This window comes from Choloepus didactylus, chromosome 1, assembly GCF_015220235.1.
Source record: "Choloepus didactylus isolate mChoDid1 chromosome 1, mChoDid1.pri, whole genome shotgun sequence".
NCBI classification, from domain to species: Eukaryota; Metazoa; Chordata; class Mammalia; order Pilosa; family Megalonychidae; genus Choloepus; species Choloepus didactylus.
The window spans coordinates 165,153,441-165,167,538 of NC_051307.1; the positions used below are offsets into that span (position 1 = coordinate 165,153,441).

Here is a 14,098-nt window from a genome sequence, read left to right on the forward strand (position 1 = left end):
AATGATTATCTGTCATGGATTCAGAGAAGCACTGTGTTTATTAGAGGTCAAGTGTGTGACACTCAATATGGCCAAATACTAAAGAACCACTTGGCTCTCAAACCTGTTCTTCCTATCTAGATGAATGGTACACCATTATTTTAGTCCACTAGGTTGCCAAAATGCAATATACCAAAAATGGGTTGGCTTTTACAATGAGGATTTACAAGCTTAAAAGCTTACACTACTGAGGCCATGAAAATGTCCAAATCAAGACATCATCAGGCAATGCTTTCTCACCAAAGACTGATGGCAGGCAATCCTGGACTCCTCTTTCTCTCTCAGTTTCTATGGCCTTCTCTCTGTCTCTCTCTCCATATTCATCCTGTTTATAAAGGACTCCAATAAGAGGATTAAGACCCACCCTGGGTCACACCTTAACTGAAATAACTTGATCAAAAGGCCCTTAACTGAAGTAACCTAATCAAAAGGTCCCACCCACAATAGGTTCACACCCACAGGAATGGACCAGCTTTAAGAACATGATATTCTGAAATACATACAGTCTCAAACTACCACAACCACTTACCCAATCATCCAACCAGAAGCTTGGAGGTAATTCCTCCTTTTCATCTCCTTCAACCCTAACATCCATTTAGAGATTGAGACCTATAGTTTCTACTTCTTTAAGTATCTCCATAATCTTTCCATTTTCAGTGTCACAGTTTTATTTCAAACCCTTACTAGACTTCTGTTTTGTCCTCTCTTATTCATTCTACAATTGGCAGTCAGAGTGATTCTTTTAAACTGCTAATCTGATTACATCATTCCTCTGTATAAAATGCTTCACATCTTCCATCCAACAAAAAAATTCTCTGGGATGCTCTATGCCTGGTAAGTGCTGGGGTGGAATGACTTGAGAAAAATAGTGCAACAGCATCCTGTTTCAACTGCAACTAATCAATACCTAGAAAGTTACTGTTCCAGTTTGCTAGTGCTGCCGTTATGCAAAATACCAGAAATAGATTGGCTTTTATAAAGGGGATTTATTAAGTTACAAATTTACAGTCCTAAGGCCATAAAAATGTCCAAACTAAGGCATCAAGAAAAGGATACCTTCACTGATGACTGACCGAAGGTGTCCGGAACACCCCTGTCAGCTGGGAAGGCACATGGCTGACGTCTGCTGACCCTTTGCTCCTGGTTTGTTTCAAAATGGCTTTCTCAAAAATGTCTCTGGACTTGTCTCTCTTAGCTTTTTCAGCTCCTGTGTATCTGAGCATTGGGGTCCTCTCTTAGCTTCTCCAGAGCAAACTCTGGGCCAGTATCTCAAAGTGTCAGCAAGCGTCTGGGTCTGCTCCTTTTAAAGGACTCCAGTAAACTACTCAAGACCCACACTGAATTGTCGGGGCCACACCTCCAGGGAAATAATCTAATCAAAAGTATCACCCAAAGTTGGATGAGTCACATCTCCATGGAAACAACCTAATCCAAATATCCCACAAGATTGGATTAAAACATGGCTTTTGGGGGAACATAATATATCCAAACTAGCACAGTTACATAAAACATAGCTGACAATAAGTATTCATTGAATGATGAATTAGTGGACAATATGGTACACTGGGCAAAGCATGGACTCTTCTCCAACAGACTAAGATTCAAATCTCAATTTGACCACTTTTTAGGTAAGTGACCTCAAGCAAGTTACCTCACCTCCTTGAGCTTTAATTTCTTTCAACATGGGATTGCCCACACCTGCTTAGCAAATTTGCTGGAGGATTTAATGACATGCACTTAGAGGACTTAGCCAATCAGTGACTGGAACACAGAAAGAATTCAAATGCTGAATGTATTGAAAACATATCAACAAGGCAAAGAGCATCTATTTATTAGGCATTGCCTGTGCAGGGTACTTTACATGGTAACTTGGGGATTGTGACTTCTGACACCCAGGATTCATAGCCTAAATTGCACATACTACCTCTAATCAGTCACTCAAAGATCATTTTCTCAGGGTCTGTCATTCAACTGGAATTCACCTTTTTCAATGGTGTTAAGAAATCCTACCTCTATGTCAAATAAAGATTTTGCAGTTTTAAAAGATTAGTTTGATGTTTCCAGGGGAAAGATCAACACCTATTGGAGTTAGATCTATATTACTTAGAAATGAAATTGGAAGATTTTAGAATTTGTCCTTTGGTAAGCCCTTACTGTCTGAATGGATGCAGTGGCAAAGGAGAACAAAAAGTGTGTTCTATGGCTGGGAAGCATGATGCAATGATTTTTTCCCCCAGAAATAATCTATAATCCCACTAATGGGTGGGTGTAAATCTAGTGAAGGAAATGAAAATCATTTTACAGTCATTTTAAGAGTAGAACAGGAACTTGGGGATCATTGAGCCCAATCCTTTCTTTTCCAGATGAAGGTCTTGAGCCCTGAGAAGTTACATGTTCTTCCCAGATAAGGTAATGACCATTCTGAGACCAAGAGCTCTGACTCTTTCCAATGTTCCTTCTACTGAGGATTACCCAGAGCAGCTGTTTTTGTGGCCCCATGAAAGCCAAACACTTATTAAGAACATTGGGATTTTTTCCCTAAAATACCTCTCTCATAGTCTTTCCAATGTAAATTGCAGGTAGACTTCTACTTCTCTTCAGAGCACATAATGTGGATAATGTATCGTAGACTACTGAGCCCCATGATGGCCTTTCTATCTATAACTCTGAGGTCTTCTCATACCTAATCAAAATCTTAAATGAAATAGGGGTTTCTATACCAACTCCAACTGATCTTCCAGAACATTTGGAAGAATTTATTAGTATTTGTGAAAAGTGATACAAGAGCCTTGTATAAAAGTTCCCATGTTGGTTTGCATGTTGCTTTTATTCACTCATTCATTCATCCAACCAACACTTACTATGTTTCTGCTTTAATTTTACTTTTTTTTTTTCATTATGTGACTAATGTCTTTCTTTAGTATTGGGCTGTAAGAAATCTCTGTAAGGGCAGAAATTAACCCATATATCTTTCCCATTTGTTGTTTTATGTCCTGCACCTAGCTCACTTCCTGACACAGTGTAGGTACTCAATAAAAGTTTGATAATGAAGGAAAGAAAACCATCAAACAGGAAAAAAAAATCCACAGTCACATTGTCTACCTCCTGCTATAGAATAGATCAGACCATTCCAAAGTAGATCTAAGAAAATACACAAAAAGATGGAAATAGAGATAAAGAGACCTAAAAAGAGAAAACAGAAATAGTTATAGATAGTTTAAGGGAGAGACCTTTAGTTTCAGAACTTCTCAAGGATATAAGTGTGTCATCAGAAGTTAAGAAAAGTATGCATCATACCTCAGTAGCCTATTGTGCATTGATTAGGGATTGTGTTCATTTCCAGTTCACATAAGGAAGTTTCCTGAGTCCAGCCAATCATCAGTTCCCTGATCAGATATGGTTCTCAGATAGATCTTACACCTGAAAATTAGATGATGTCAGAAGAGAGTGCTACAGGTTGAACCAGTACAGAGTGACTCTGATAATGAAGATACAGCTCTTGTTGAAAGCTTGAGGTATAAGTCACTGTCAAAGCCTGCTTCTTCACTCTGCCCACACAAGCATAGGATTTGCAGTCTTCCTAAAAAGTAGCAAGGTGTGAAGTTAAAAAGGTTTGAACAAGCATTTGGAAGTCTCCAAAGCTTATCTGAACTAACCAAGTCTTCCAAGGCCATAAATCTCCAATAGACTGTCTCCAGGCTTGGCTGCAGTCCAGATGAGCAGAAATGTGTGAACTGGCAAGATAAAGCCAATACCCACCACCCTTCCCTCTGGGCATCTCTCAGTATAGCCGTCATGCACATACCATTTTGAGATTTGAGGATAAACATGCCTGCTTAGAGCAGTGCTGTTCTGAATGATCATTAAGGGGCCAGGATAGCCCTTGAATGTTGTTTTTCTGTCGTGGTTGTGTGTGTGTGTGTGTGTGTGTGTGTGTGTGTTTCATTGAAGACGATAAGCATTATCCAGAATATAAGTTGTAATTACTGCCACCATCATCATCGACTTCCGGATTTTCTGCTCAGTGTTTCTCAGTGTATGTGATCTCTAGACCACATGCATCTGAGCTGGCAGGTTGCCTGTTTGAGAGGCAGATTCTTGACACTCACCCCAGACAACTAAATCACAGTCTCTGAGGACAGGGCCTGGGCATCTGAAATCTAACAAGCTCTTCTTAGGCATATTAAATTCTTAGGCATATAAATTTTTATTATAATTCCTCACTTACAAGTCAGACATTTTGCAGATCAGGACACTGAGGCCCAAAGTAGAGTTGACCTGCCCAAATTTCACAGTTGGTTAACATCAAAACCACACTGGAAGCCCAGTCTGTGCCTTCCCAGGCCTGCCCTCCTTTCACCACAACATCATCCTCATCATTTCCTGGGGTACTGTGGAGAAGTTCTCTGAGATGTTTCGACCTCTCTGGGGGACATAATCTGAGGGGATAGGAGAGGCCAAATTGGACGGATTACTTTCTACTTTTGTGTAGGCTCAGCCTTAAGTATAAAAAAGAAAGAGGAGAAGGGTGCTCTCCTGCTCTGTCTGTCCTCACCTTATGCTTAGGAAAGGATCTGATAGTAGTCATTTGTTCTTCTGTAGAGATAAAATAAAGATTTCTTATTCCTGCATATGCCATTTACCACATGCTATTTTCTTATTTCTTCTTGGAAGCCTTCCCTGACTATGCATGGCACATGCTCCCAGACAGCCCAAGCTCTGTCCCTGGTGCAGCTCTCCATTTTTACCATTTCCACTTTGCATAACTATTATCTAGTCATATTTCCATCTCCTGAACTAAATCATCAACATTTTAAGGGCAGGAGTTAAGTCTTTCATCTCTTTCTCCCCATTGCCAACACAATTCCTAGTCCATGGTAAGTGATAAATAAATAATAAATATGTGTAGAATAAATCTTTACAACAACCTGGTGAGTAGACAGAATTATCATCCCCACTTTAGAGATGAATAAATGGGGAGAGAAAGGTAAAGTAACTCTGACTCGATTACCCATTTGTTCAGTGAAAAGGAGGAGACTTGAGTCAAATTCTGAATGCAAGAGTCCTGGTGTCACCGCTGTAGCAGACTACTAGCAAGTTCCCTTTTGAGATCAACATGTTCCATCTTCCAGTTCTGTAGTTATGCAGAAACAAGTTGTTCCTCATTAATGAAAAGAGAGCGAGTCAAAAGCAAAGTGTAAATTGAGAACAGATTTAGAAGAACAAGTAGCAAAGTCAGCAGCAAGACAGTCTAGAACAGGATAGAGCAAAATAAAAGGAGCAGATTGATATAAATGGCTCTAATCCAAGTCTGTGAGGGGAGAGCAAGCTTTGGGATGCTCCTCCCACAGGCACCTGGTCGAGGCAACAGCCTAGACAAGTGGTGCTGATAAAGAAAGAGGTGCTACACCAAGTCGAGATGCAGAACACTCACTCAGATGCTCCTGTGTTTCCTCTTGAGGTGAGGGTCAGCAAGTGAGGGCAGGCCAGGCAGGGCAAAGGCTTGATGGAAGACTGTGCATGGATTCATTGACAGGGTCTGCACCTGGAATTAAAACATGGCACCATGTCCAATATTTAGCATAGAGTTGAAAATGAAGTCTAGTTGCAGAGACTGCATTTTACTTGGTCTTGCTCCATCAATTAAGGCAGGACTTCTGACCCCTTTAAAATTCACTCCTCAATAATCTCTTTTGAAATTCCCAAGCAGGTTCTTGCATGCACTCATCTATCAAGTCCTTTCAGCTACCTCATGGCATGGGAAGATATACAAATGATCAATAAGCACATGGAAAGATGTTCAACATCATTAGCTGTTAGGAAAATGCAAATCCAAATTACAGTGAGATATCATCTGACACCCATTAGAATGGCAATTATTTTTTTAAAAAAGGAAAATAATAAGTGCTGACAAGAATGTGGAAAAATAAGAACACTTGTACATTATTAATGGAATGTAAAATGGGTGCAGCTGCTGTGGAAAGTGGTTTGGCATTTCCTGAAAAAGTTAAATATAGAATTACCATATGACCCAGCAATTCCACGTCTAGGTATATACCCAAAGAACGTAAAAACAGGGTCTCAAACACAAACTTGTACACCAATGTAAACATTTGCTATTCACAATAACCAAAAGGTGGAAACAACCCAAGTGTCCATCAACAAATGAATGGATAAACAAAATCTCGTACATACACACAATGGAATAGTATCCAGCCATAAGCAAGAATGAAATTCTGAGACATGCTGAAACATAGATGAACTTTGAAAACATTATGGTCAGTGAAATAAGCAAGGCACATAAGGACAAATATTGTGTGATGGCACTTATAAGAGATGTCTAGAAATAAATCTGCAGAGACAGGAAGTAGATTAGAGGTTACCAGGGAAGGGGGAGAAGAGTATGTACATTTGGTGGATATGGAATGTTTTTAAATAAAATAGAAGAAATAAATCTCTAGCATTACCAATCAAGAAAAAAAGAGAGAAGACATAAATCGACAATGTTAGGCATGAAAAAAATACAAATATATATTTAATATTCTTTTCATAGATTTTTACAGCCCTTTCTAAACCAATAACCAACTTTATATTAAGGGTTGTCAATGAATTTTTATAAAAAGAGGTCATCCCAAACACTAAACTATTAATGAAATTCTTACAAAGCCCTAACAATAGCTGTGCTGAAATATGATTATATGTAGACACCTAAAAACTCCATAAAATGATATGCCACTGCCTGATTTCCTAAAAGCTGCAGTTAGAAGACTGGTTGAGACTGAATGATACAAGAACACAGTTTGGTTCCAACAGAGCTGACCCTGTTAGCATTTAGCTATGGTGGTCTCGATTTAAAATTCTGCCTTTAAATGAGCCCAATAAGTTCCCTCCTGGATTAATTGCTCTGGGTAAATTTTAAAAAGAGCCTATTATCAAAGAGAACATTAAAAATGTATAGAAATATATTCATTCCCTGGGAGAGGTCAGACATTCACGAATTAGGTTTTTGCTTTTTTATTTGTTTGTTTTAAGTAAAAAAAAAAAAAACCCTGACAGTGGAAAGGTACCTGATAGAAGTAAGGTGTGAAGCTGTGTGGTATAATAAAAATGGACCTGGATGTAGAAAGATAAAGCCAAACTGACAGCCTAATTCTGTGCTTTGGAAGTCACCTTAGTTTGCTTTATTACATTTCGTGATCATCATCTGCTAAAATGGACCCCCATCTTGTGGAGCTCTTATGAGGATCACCATGTGATAAGAAACAATTGACTTTTATTTGTCCAAGAGTTATAATAAAGTCTCTAAAAAAGAAAATGAAGGGAGTAGTATGTTAATCAGGTAACAATGGTCAACTAACAAATTTACTGCTTTACTATGATAATCTCAGACTTTTGAACAGAAAGTTTAAAAATGGGTGAAGTTGGACTCTACACTAAAATGGCAAGTAACTGGAAAATTTTGGATTTAGAAGGGACCTCAGAGAGCACTCGTTCCAAATCTCATTCCCCAGACACCCATTTTATAGAGAAGGAAACTGAGGCACAGAGAGGTTGAGAAGCTTGCCCAAAGTCTCACAGCATTATCAGCAGTGTCCCCAGCTTTCCTGTCCCTGGCAACCCACATCTATAATCACAAAGGGTATCTGAAGACCTGACTCTAAAGTCCTGTGCCTACACTCCAGTCTACAACTGCCAAGGAAATTATCCAGTTTGATTTTCTTCTTTAATAAAAATTAACCAGATTATTGCAGTACCTTCCCTTTCTTTTGTAGTGTGAAGGCAGGGCCAAACACTCAGAAAACTGCCGGTGACTCAGTTCAGGAAGGAAGGCCTTTTTCATTCATTAATCAAACATTTAACTGAGTTCTTACTTGTGCCCCAAGAACTGTGTTAATCCTGATTTTAAAAAATCTCAGTACTCAAAAGTTTCCTTCAAGTAGTGGATATAGACTCTTGAACCAACGATTACCCAATAGTGGGAGATATGTTAATGCAGATGTAAATAGATTGCCTTGGAAGCTTAGGAGATGGTGTGAATAAGGAGCCAGGATAAATTTGACAGTGAATTCTCCCTCACCTAAACAAACAAGTTGCAATGGTTAAAAAAAGAAAAAAAAATTTAATTAATTAATTTTAAAATGTCAAGGGAGGAAGAACAGATTCCCTTCAAACAACGAGAATTCTGCAGTGATCAGTGGCACTTATGCCGTTTTATGATCACAGTTCGGAAGACTCACTTTTGCTTGCCAGGAACCAGATCAGATTCAGATCCTTAGAACTCTGATTTCAGGCAGTCATAATACTTTAAACATGTTGAAAATGCTATGGCAGCAGAAGTTAACCTCTCTGTTTCTCAGTCTCCTCTTCTATAAAGTGAAGAGGATAATCATAGAGTCTCACTTGAAGGGTTACTGTAAAGATTAAATGAGTCAGCACATGACAAATGCTTAGAACAATGTATGGGGCAAAGTAAGTGTTCAATAAATGTATGGAGAGGACCAATTGTCACTGAAAACTCACTTCTAAATGTGAATATATAAAAGCAAGGGAGGAGAACTTATCTCCTTTGTATAAGCTGGGATTCCACCAGAGAAACAAAACAACTATACATAGGAGATTTATTGCAAGTTTGGCTTATACGTTTATGGGGGCTGGCTAGGCAAGTCTGAAATCGGTAGGGAAGGCCATCAGAAAGAAGGGCAGGGCTAGACTCTCAGGCACAAACTAAAGCTGCAGTCCACAGGTAAAATTCTTCAGGGAGCCTTAATTCTGCTCTTAAGGCCTTTCAGCTAATTGAATCAGACTCACCCAGATTATCTAGGATAAACTCTTACTTAAAGTCAACCAATTATGAATTTAATCACATCTACAAAAGACCTTCATAGCAACACCCAGATTAATGTTTGATTAAATAACTGGGGACTATACCCTAGCCAAGTTGATACATACAACTGACCATCACTAAAGGCTAGTGAATAATAAGTTGGCATAGCAACTTTCTTCTGATGGGTCCAAAGCAAATGTAAAATAAGAGCAAGAGAAGGGAGTGGCCCAATCCCTCAAGACTTGTGTATCCCTGCATTCCACAGATAGAGCCGAGGACCCCAGGGACAGCACGTGTGCTGCTTATGTTTGCATCCTTTTGCATTGGAACAATGAACAGGTTCTCTGTGTTGTTGAATGAAGCTTGGTGGTGTTCATGGAGCTTCAGAGGATCCTAGTAGTTTACAGTTTCAGTCATAGAATGGGGCTTTTACAAAGAGCAGACTTAAAAGACCTTGATTCTGTATGCCAGTCGATTAAGAGGCAGTGTGGAATAACAGAAAGCATTATCAGCTTTGGTTCCAGAAACCTGGGTTCAAATCCTTCTTTTTCACTTACTAGGTGTCTAGTCAAGTCACTTAATCTCTCTGAGCCTCAGTTTCCTTACTTGTGCATGGCAATAATATCATCCTTTCAGGATTGTTGTGAAGGATTAAAGACTACAAACACAAACAACCTGAGTTCATAGAAGGTGCTCAGTTAAGACAAACTATGAAGGTTAACTTCTTTTACTTCAAAGATTGCCTAGAGTTAGCCATGTAGTCTTGGGGAAGTTATTTTGCCTCTCTGTGCCTCAGTTTCCTCAACTGTAAAATGAGAATACCAATAAGTTGTTCTGGAGATGACTATATATATATATAATGCTCAGAATAGTGCCTCGTAAATAGCACTGCATCCATTTGAACTATTATAATTTGTTGTTTGTGTGGTAGTAGTGGAACCAGAGAGACAGGAAGTGTGGATTTTTGTCACACTGGGTGAACTTGCAGGAGTCACTTCACCTCTCTGCCATCACTTTCCTTTTCTGTAAGATGAGTTGAGTAGACCATCTGTTGAGCTCAGGCGTGTTAAGATTTTATACCCAAGCTCCACTGTGAGAAACGAACTAGACAAGGCTTTCTGGCTCTTGGATAGTTTTGAGATGCTGAGCCCTCAAAAATATGTCAGGGCCTCATTGATTCACACTGAGAATCCTGCCTCTATCTCAGTTTTTTTGCAGGATGGTTGATGTGTTAACTTTTCACCAAAATGCTTTCCTCTGTCAGCCCCATCAGAGCTGTCAAAAGCCAGCTTTGTGGCGGGGAGAGAGGGAAGGAGTGTTTTTATGTGTCTGCCTTGCCATGTCTTCCTTCCTTTGGGATCCCCTCTGAGAAAGGTCAAAACAAAATTCTGCAACTGCCACGATGAGAAATGCTGGTTGATTCCAGAACCAGGGCCCTTGCAAGCGGCAGTGCCTCTTCCTGGGAGGCAGTGACCGGAACCCTGTCAAGACTGACTCAGCCTGCAGCCCAGGGAGGTGCAGTGGCTGCTTCCTTTCTGCCCCAGCTGGGGGACACATGACAAACATCTTGCATGTTGTGGTTGGAGGGTGAAAGGAGGGACAGTAACTAATCAAAACATAACAGGAAATCCAAGAGAGGACAAAGAAAGAGTAACGTAGTTTTGCTTAAGGTTCTGTGACAAACCGAAGTACAAATTACATCCCCCACCTCCACTTGGTGCTTTTAATATTCTCCTGTGGCAAGGGAGGGAGGAAGAGTTATGCCCCTTCCCCTAAAGAAGGTGACTCTTACCCTCTTTCCCAAGGCAGGGAGTGTTAGAAAGGCCACTTCCACATCTTTTCTCTTTTTTGCTTCTGTCCCCTCTGCCTTTTTATTCACTCCTTCCCAAAGGTATCTCAGTGTCACACCCAAGTGTTCAATGGGCTGTGTTTGCTACCAGGCAGAGTTACAAACCGTAAAGGCTTTTAAACCTTAGAGAGTCTCAGGAACCACCCTTCTTCCTCTTTCTGTGTCCAGGCCAGCAAGCTTTCCTCTGTTTCTTGCTCCAGGTAATAAATATGTGACAATTAGGGTCTTTAAGGAGGGGCTGTTGGCAAACAGAAAAAACACCTGGTTGTAAGTAACAGCAGACCAGTTCACAGCATTCTACAATGTGACGCTCACGATGCACATCCCCAGCGATTTTTTTCCAAATCACCGAATCATTGATTGGTTCCAGTGTTCATTAGAAGAATGAGGTAGACTTGCATCTTAATGTGAACTAAAAAGGGTTTCTCATCACCATGACCAAAGCTAAGTTGCATTGCTTAGTGTTTTAACCAGAATGAGCTAAGACTTTCATTTACTTTATTTTGCAACCTCTACAACTAGAACCAATCTTAATATCACTCCATTAGAAAAAATTTCAAAGAATATCTCACTCAATCCTCTATAAAAATGCTTGACTTTCTCTACTACATACGTTGTATGTGGTCATCCTGCAGTTTCTGTTTAAACATTTCCATCAACAAAACACTCTTACACAAACAGACTATTTTGGTTTTAGACAGGTCTAATTGTTGGGAAACTCTCTGTTACTTCTGTGTAAACTCCTCCCAAATTCTGTTTTTTTCCACCTTTGGAGTCAGATGAAGCAAACTGTAATACTTTTTCCTATGACAGCCCTTTATTTAAATGATTCTTGGACTGGGTTAAGCATCTCCAAAATCTTTGTGACTTAAAGCAACAAAGGTTTATTTCTTGCATACACACTGTCCGTCATGGGTCTTCTGGGGCCCTGATGTGCTTTGCCTTCACATAGGGACTCCAGTTGACAGGCAGCAATTATTAGGAATGTTGTTGATCACCAAAGCAGTGGAAAAGATAAAACAGGTAAATCATACCTGGTTCTTAAAGCTTCTACCTGAAGAGGATGCAGATTGTTCTCGCTTGTATTTCATTTGTCAAAGCAAGTTAGGTCATACCCAACAGTAAGGAGAAAAAGAAATATAATCCTACCAGTGACTAGAATGAACACCGAACTATTTAGTAACCAGCACTCAAGGCAAATTTTACAAGCTCAGGGGTCATGTTTTTTAAAATTAAAAGAATCTTCAGACTTTCATATAATAGTTTACTTTTATCACCTACCTATTCATAAAACATATAATGATGAAGATGTTAGTATAAACTGAGTAATATTTTTAACTGAATTTTAATTGTAATTCTCGAACTTTCTGGGCTCAAACTTTCTTTTAATGTCTACTTAAAAATAACTTGACTGACTCTGTGTAACTGCAGAAATCAACAATCGTCCCCAGTATTTCTATGGAGTTCCACTCCTAGGGTTCACTGTCAAGCCCTTTCTCTAAGAGCCTGCTCCCCACTCAATTCCCAGTCACCATGGGCCATCTCACACTGCTCTCTGTTCTTCTTGTCTCCCAAACCCCTCTCCTTCATTCCCTCCAGCCCAATGCTGGAGTCTCAGGGGATGGGTTAGGGGTGGTGGGGGAAGTGGGAGAGGAAAGAGATGTAAATAACCTGACCTTGAAAAGTAGACATCACAGTTTCCAAAGTGCCTTAGCTGTCTCTCACTTCCTCCCAGCCTAATGCTTGGCCTCCCTTTACCCCTCTGAGGAGAGAGACCTGCCCCAATTTCTTCTCAGCCCAGTCCCTGAGCCTCTGCCTCTGTGTCTCTAGTTACCAAGGAGAAAACCCAACTTGGCCATTACTTTATTCAGCGGAGCAATTTCACTCCTTTTGTCTTAATCTCTTCCATTCTGATTTACTTTAATCCATTCTTTTATAATCAGAAGGCTTGTTATGTTTTCAAAACAAAAGAATTATCTACCAAAGCCTCTACATTTAAACAGAGAGTAGAAAATGAGAAATTACAGTTTTTCTTTAGATGCCTCAGAAAAAAAATCTTAGCAAGTGCTTTTCATGCCTACCAACACCATATTAAAGAAACTTTAAAATACCATAAGCATGGATCATAAAGAGTGAATTTGGGAATAATGAGTGATAATATAAGTAAGAGGAGTCAGATCATGAAAGACCTTGGAAGATCATTAGCCTGTAAACATTTTCACTGTGATCAAAAATAAATGATTAGATGGAACTTTGAATAGGAAGTGAGACCTGGTAGGTTTGTATAGGTTAGTGTGAAATAGAGACACATCCCTAAGTAATTTGGGCAGAGGAGCTGGGGGAAATGTGGAGGTGTTGGGCTGCCTTACCTGCATTGTTGCTGATGTTCTCACAAACATTGAGGACTGGCGATTTGGTGTGCCAAGCCCTCTATCTTGTGATTTGCCCTTACGAAGCTTGTTACTGCAAAGGAGAGGCTAAACCTGCTTATAATTGTGCCTAAGAGTCTCCCCCTGAGTACCTCTTTGTTGCTCAGATGTGGCCCTCTCTCTCTAGCTAAGCCAACTCGGCAGGTGAACTCACTGCCCTCCCCCCTAAGTGGGACCTAACTCCCAGGGGTGTAAATCTCCCTGGCAATGCAGGATATGACTCCCAGGGTTGAATCTGGACCTGGCGTCGTGGGATTGAGAACATCTTCTTAGCCAAAAGAGGGATGCAAAATGAAACAAAACAATGTTTCAGTGGCTGAGAGATTTCAAATGGAGTCGAGAGGTCACTCTGGTGGGCATTCTTATGCACTATATAGATAACCCCTTTTAGGTTTTAATGTATTAGAATAGCTAGAAGGAAATACCTGAAAGAATCAAACTCCAACCCAGTAGCCTTGTCTCTTGAAGATGATTGTATAACAGTGTAGCTTACAAGGGGTGACAGTGTGATTGTGAAAGCCTTGTGGATCACACTCCCTTTATCCAGTGTGTGGATGGATGAGTAGAGAAATGGGAACAAAAACTAAATGAAAAATAGGGTGGGATGGGGGGGATGATTTGGGTATTCTTTTTTACTTTTATTTTTTATTCTTATTTTTACTTTTGCTGGTACAAGGAAAATGTTCAAAAAATAGATTGGGGTAATGAATGCACAACTATATGAAAGTACTGTGAACAGTTGATTGTACACCACAGATGACTGTATGATATGTGAATATATCTCAATAAAACTGAATTTTAAATAAATAAATAAATAAATAAATAAATAAATAAATGATTAGAATTCAGTTTAGGGGGAAAACAATTTTTCATTTTGGACATATTTCATTTTAGGGTAGTGGAACATCCAAGCAGGCTCTGGGTACAGATTGACAAGTCAGGTTTTTCAGACAGTAC

At 39.7% G+C, this 14,098-nt stretch overlaps 1 protein-coding gene across 1 annotated transcript in view; it reads left to right on the forward strand.

Annotated features, from left to right (window-relative positions):
• The window catches only part of CPNE4 (copine 4), a 553,047-nt gene that overhangs the window by 493,629 nt on the left and 45,320 nt on the right, over nucleotides 1–14,098 (forward strand). The window lies entirely within an intron of this gene.